The sequence below is a fragment of the Carlito syrichta genome, unplaced genomic scaffold, assembly GCF_000164805.1.
Source record: "Carlito syrichta isolate Samal-C Ts95f unplaced genomic scaffold, Tarsius_syrichta-2.0.1 Scaffold309276, whole genome shotgun sequence".
Taxonomy (NCBI): Eukaryota; Metazoa; Chordata; class Mammalia; order Primates; family Tarsiidae; genus Carlito; species Carlito syrichta.
Genome location: NW_007253372.1, coordinates 3,063,493 through 3,070,148, shown reverse-complemented (window position 1 = coordinate 3,070,148; position 6,656 = coordinate 3,063,493).

The window sequence follows — 6,656 nt, the reverse complement described above, 5'->3', positions numbered from 1 at the left end:
CAAAATCAACCCTGTTTCATATCAAGCATCTCAACTCTGTCCCCTCTAAAGATAGCCTCAGATACCCTATGGGAGGTCCCTGGAGGACCAGTGGGTCACAGGGATAGCCTTGTTTGGGGTCAGAGTTTAAGCTCGTGCTATTTTCCATCCTAAACAAAGGTGACACTGACCTCACACCATCAGCAGTCAGTGCCCTGGAAGTCATTCCTCCACAGTGGTGATGTACTGTGCTGAGCTCATACCTGCTCTCATCTGGTACCTGCATGGTCAACATCGAATGTCTGCAGGAAGATTGACTTACTTAGAAATGCAGTTTATGAACATGAACGCCTTTCTTCCCCCTCTGTGCAAAGCTGCTTGGCCACACACAGGGTTCAGAACCACAATTATAACTTCCCTAGCCCTGTGTACTCATCACAAAAACTCTGCAGCCCAGACAGTCATCGACTGTGTGGCTCTAAGTAATGTATTCATTGGTTGGAAAATGTAGGGGATTGCATGTGAAAAACTGCAGGAGGAAGTTATCTGTGGCAAACTTGCCAAGTAAGAACAAAAGATGTGGAAACAAAGAAATGACCAGAGAAAAAACACATGTGACAAACCATAGGATACATTCCTATCAGAGTCTTGTTAGAAATCCATTCATACCTGCACTTTTTGTCTTTTAGGAAATAAAGCCCAGCCTGCCAATACTGTTCTTATTATTCTGAATAAATTTCATTTACATATTTACATATATAAAAGGATTGAGACTTTACATTTCTGTTGTATTTGGTTCTAAAGTAAACAATAACTTATCATCACTTAAGCAAAGGTTAAGTGTAGTACATGGATTCAAATATTTTAGACAGTATAAGAATAATACAGATAAACGAACGTGAACTTTGAGAAAGCTGGGTTCTGACCCCAGCTCTGCCCCCAGGCAGCTGGGTGCCCTTGGGAAGTCCCTTTCAGGAACTCAGTTTCCTAATCCCAGTTGGGCTAGGTCTGTGGTTCTCAAACTTTAATGATTACCTGGAGGGTTGATTAAGATGCAGCTTCCTGGGCCCTGCTTCAGACCTAACAGATTTGAATCTTAGAGGCAGAACAGGAATCTGTTCCCTCTCCAGGTGATTTTGATCTGGATATTAAAGCAATACATTTTGAGAAACACTAGACTACATGACCTCTTCACATACTTAAAAAAAAAAAAAAAAACTTTGACAGGCTGAGTGGTTCGGCCTGTAATCCCAGCACTTTGGGAGGCCGAGACAAGTGGATTACCTGAGCCCTCGGGTTTGAGATCAGCCTGGGCAACTTGGCAAGACCCTCATCTCTATAATAAATCAGAAATTAGCCAGACACAGTAGCACGTGCCTGTAGTTCCTGCTGCTTGTAAGACTGAGGCAGAAGGATCACCGGAGCCCAGCAAGTTGACACTGAGGAGGTGGTGAGTGTGCCACTGCATTCCAACCTGGGCAACGGAGTGAGACTCCAACTCAAAAAAAAAAAAAAAAAATCCTTAAAATTCTGGTTCCATGAGTAAGTCAAGTTGAATTCACATCCTCCTTTCCAAAAAAAACTACCTCAAGAGTCTTTCTGCCCATTTGTTTCTTATTTGCTATTCATGGACATAGAAACATAAAAAAATATTGCAGGATTTCCTAATAGCCTTACTTGGATATCAATAACTTTGCAGTAAGCAGATGACTTAATAGTAATAAAGTCATGATGTCTTAACTATAATTGGCTTTTGCAATGTGGCTAACTCAAGGAAAATGATTCACCAGGTCATATTATTGTTAATAATTATTATTTGTAATAATCACAACTACATGAATTACCAAAGGTCTCCTGTTAGCTTTTGCATACCAGTAGTACAGAAACCATCTCCATACACTCTGCTTTTAATTTTACCATAAGCATTAAAAATAAAATCTAATGTACTAAAAAAAATATGACAGCCTGGGCAACTTGGTGAGACCTCATTTCTATAATAAACCAAAAAATTAGCTGGACGGGGTAGTGCGCACTTGTAGTTCTGCTACTTGGAAGGCTGAAGTGGAAGGATTACCTGAGCCCAGCAGGTCAACTCTGGAGTAGCTGTGAGTGTGTGTGCCACTGCACTCCAGCCTGGGCGAAGGAGTAAGACTCCAACTCGAAAAAAAAAAAGTATGTATGTGTGTGTGTGTATATATATATATATACACACACACACACATATATGTGTGAAATAGAAAGTTATAATTAGAACAGAGATGACACATATTTTTCCACTGTATAAAGAGCAATTGGAATAAAAATTGATTTTTAAAAGCCAACTTCACCTAGAAAGCAGCAGAGAATTTTCACAAAACTCTGGAGATGCTGAAGGAACAAACATGCCATGTTCATGCCAAACATTCTATTTCAAAGCCCACATGTTTCCAAATGTTGGGGATGCTACTGACAGCTGGTTTGATTTTCCATAAAGCCCAACAGAAATTTCTATATCTCCTAACATGCATTTATAGCACATCAGAGAATGTGCTTTCCCCATCGAGATTTATTTCTACAAAATAAATAATATTTCCCATGTAGTTACACTCTTTGCATCACAAAGACCAAGTCCTCGTGGATGCTACTCATTTTGGAGTGCTATGTTGTGGGTGTAGTCAGCAATTAGGCCCCGCAGTTTTGACTACCAATCATCTGACTACTGATTTCACGTGGACTGTCTACATGCCTTTCTGTAACATCCATGACCGGCATCCTAGCCTAAGGCTAATAAGACCACAGGAGCCTGCCCCTCCTGGGTTGCTGCATGCCATTGTGTTTAGCGGTAGGCAGGAAATGGACACAACTGAAGAGGACTGCTCATTGCTTCCTGGTGTCCTGATTCAGTGTCCCTTAGTGGTGTTTCCTTCTTGAAGTGGGTGTATAGCTATCTTCCTGGTGCAGCACAGTGCAGTAGATTGGATGTACCATTCTGGTTGCAGCACTGTAAAGGGATTATATCTGTGCCCTGTTCAGATCCCCTCAGGATATTGTAGCTGGGTACTGCTGGGCTTCTTGGGGCTTTCTGCCTAGCAGGAGCCCAAGGCAGAAGGGCCAGAGAAACTGCCCCCAGGAGCAGCCCTTAACCAATGACTGGCAGAGCTTGCAGCTTTCTTGCTCCAGTTCCTGCCCCCAGGGATGGCCTTGCGTTTCACAGTGACATCCAGAATTTCCCAAGGGGCTCAGCCTGCATTTACCAACAGTGGAAACTGGCACTATGATTCCTCCTTGATGGCTGGCTTCACTTCCTCACTCCCCACAGGTAATTCCTGAATGTCACCTGCATTTGCATCCTTTTTGATAGGGTCCGCTGCGGGCCAAACTCACCTAAGATGCCCATTGGGCCAAACTCACCTAAGATGCCCATCTCCCGCTAACCGTTCTCTCAGGAAGACTGTCTTTCACTGGAAAGGGTTTTTAGCATTTAGGATTGACTGGCATATAAATGCTGGAGATAATGTTTGTCTTTGTTAATGTCCCTTAATCTCTCCAACAGCAAGTTAGAATCCCTAGACAAACAGAAAACATAATCTGGAAAGAGATAGAAAAGGTCATTCTTCCTTTGGTTCATAGTTGAAAGAACTAAGGGGAAATGATTTATCCAAGGTAATAGCCAGGAAATGGCTGAACCGTGAGTGGAAGTTAGATGTTTTGGCCACAAGACTACACTTCAAACCTGGGAAGAAAGCAGCATGCTATTGTATTAAGTCAAAAGACACATTATGACTACATAGAAGTCAGGCATAAAGAGTTTCTAGGGTTTTGTTTTTTTTCCCTGAGTTTTTGTCATTAGTAAGATCTTCCATGCTGCAAATAGAAGTTCCTGGACATTATCTCAGTTTCTATTTTATGATCCTGTGCTCAATTAGTGAAATGATGGTCAAACATAAAGTATACATCTTAAGAGATTCCTCTCAGCAGCATTTATATGATTCACCCTTTCATGTTATGTGTCTAAATTAAATGCATCACTTCTGCAGTTTTCTTCTTTCCCTCCTCCAATCATCCCAGATGTACAAGGTTTCTACTCAGAAGGGGTTTGGAAACACCTTGGCTTTGATATTCTCACCAAGGGCACCCCCACTGAAAAGACTGAAAGTGATTGTCACTGGAATCAGTTTCATTTCCTCATGCATTAGACACTTCTTGCGCTTATTGTACTTACATCATGACAAACTTTCATGTAAAAACTATAAACTAAAATATGTAATTCAGGTAACTTGGAGGCTGGAACAAGCCTTATGAAAGATTAGATTCACCCTTCCTTGTATAAATGAGAAATCCAAGCCTCAAGAAAGTCACGTGATCTTACTAAATAAATAACAGCTACTATAAGTAGAGATTCAAGTCTTTGGATTTCTGGTTTGGTTCTTTCCTCAAATTATTATGGTTATTAAGCGTCTTTTCTGAATTCATCCACATTATTGGAATGCAAAAGAATTCCCAAAGGTTGTGACAGAAACAGCTGACATCACCTGATCACACTCTCGTCTCTGTACTAATAAACCCACAGAGATTTTTAGGGGCTATCCATCAGTCCTGTGATCCACCACCAAACATGGTATCTCAGGGAACTTAGATTTCAGCTACTCTGGGCTCCTGTCGCATGCCCAAACCCTGGTTTTTTAGGTCTAGAATCTCTTGGGAATTCAAATAGAAACCTTTTCAAATCACAAATTTCCAAAGGAAATTTCGCTAGGGATATTTGAAATTGTTCCACAGTTGAATTTCCTAAATATATTGTGCTCAATGCTACTTGAATTTTCTTTTAAGAAAAAACTGTCTTTTGCAGCAACATGGATGGATGCAGCTGGAGACCCTAAGAGCACTACCACAGAAACAAAACATTGAATACCGTATGTTCTCACTTATAAGTGGGCCCTGATCACTGGCCACGTGAGCACCAAGGTGGTAACAAAAGATGCTACACAGTGCTAAAGAAGGGAGGGCAGGAGAAGGGAGAAGGGACACATAACCACACATGGGGTGCCAAGTCCACTGTTGGGGATGAGAGGGCTCACTTTTGAAGCCCAAACCTCACCTGCAAGCAATTCACTTATGTAGTAAGTGCTCACATGGACCCCACAACTCTAAAATAAAATTTATAGAACTCAAGATACATGTTAAGACCTGAACATGAACAGCTCTGATTAGAAGGGTGTCTGATGAGCTAACAGCTACTGGGCTTTTTGCTCTATGGCAGTCCTACAAGTCAGGGCAGCATCTTTGGTTATCAAACTCTGAACATGAAAATGCCCTGGAGACAAATGTACTTCAAAAGAGTGTAAGGCAGGTAACAGCCAAACTCAGGAAGCAATGGCTAGCCATTTGTTTCTATCAAAAATCTATTCTTTCTTCACATAGAATTTTCTTAGAAATGTTATATTAAACTTGTAATATTCATGATAGCGGGACCTTTAATGAGAATGTAAAGATTCATATCTTACTTTACTCATCAAACACATATATTTCCATTTTTTTTTCAAAATCATTTTCACTCCATTAATTTTACTCATGTTAAGTCAAATATGGGGAGGAAGAGAAAGAGGAGGAGACGACATTGCAATAAACGGGCAAAGCTACAAAATGTTTTTTTTTTTTCTCTGCTCTACTGGGATTTGTGGAGCTACAGTGGAAACAGCATTGGCTAAAATCATGGAGTCCGGGGATTACAGGCCTGACTCATTCTACAACTTCATGCCTCAATTGCTTAATCTGTAAAATAGAGACAATCAAACCTACTTCTCATACCTTGGAAACCCATATGCGCTTCCTCATGTGGTGTCTATAAGAGAAAGGCAGCCTGGAGGTCCTGGCTGAGAAGGATATGCAGCATGGCACGATCCCCCACGGGCAGCTAAGGCAGATGTAGACCGCATCCATAGATCAAATTGGAGTCTCAGTCTAAAAGAACTGTCACTTGGGATGTTCACTGTTCTGGCCACTTCCATGGAACCAGACAGGACATTTCAAAAGTGACACCAACCAGCCAGGCATGGTGACACATGCCTCTAATCCCAGCACTTTGGAAGGCAGAGGTGAGAGGATTGCCTGAGCCCAGGAGTTCATGACCAGCCTGGGAAACTGGATGAAACCTCCACTTTACAATAAGTCAAAAAATTAGCAGGGCATGCTGGCGCATGCTCGTAGTCCTAGCTACTTGGGAGACTGAGGCAGAAGGATTGCCTGAGCCCAGCAGTTGGGGGCTGTGGTGGTATGAGCATGCCACTGCACTCCAGGCTGGGTGACAGAGTGAGACTCAGACTCAACAAAAAAAAAGAAAAGAAAAGAAACTAACCAATCAAGCATCTCTTTAAGGAAGATAAAGTGACACCTTTGGACCTAGAATCCAAATCATAAGACGAACCCAAAAATGAACCAGGCACGTGTCTCTATTACTTTCCACAGTTCACATCATACAAAACTTTAACCACTAAAAAGATGATGCCCCGCCACCTCAATATGTCATTCCAAGTAAAAACAGCACTAAACTCCAGAACGAAACTTGGTATCTTGAAATAACACAGAACTTCTGGGCATAGTTTGGACTTCTTTCTTCTCTCTTGTTCCTGCTTTGCTGATGTTGCAAGCACATGTTTAATTTACCAGGAAGGCAATCTAGCACTGAGTACATATTTCAG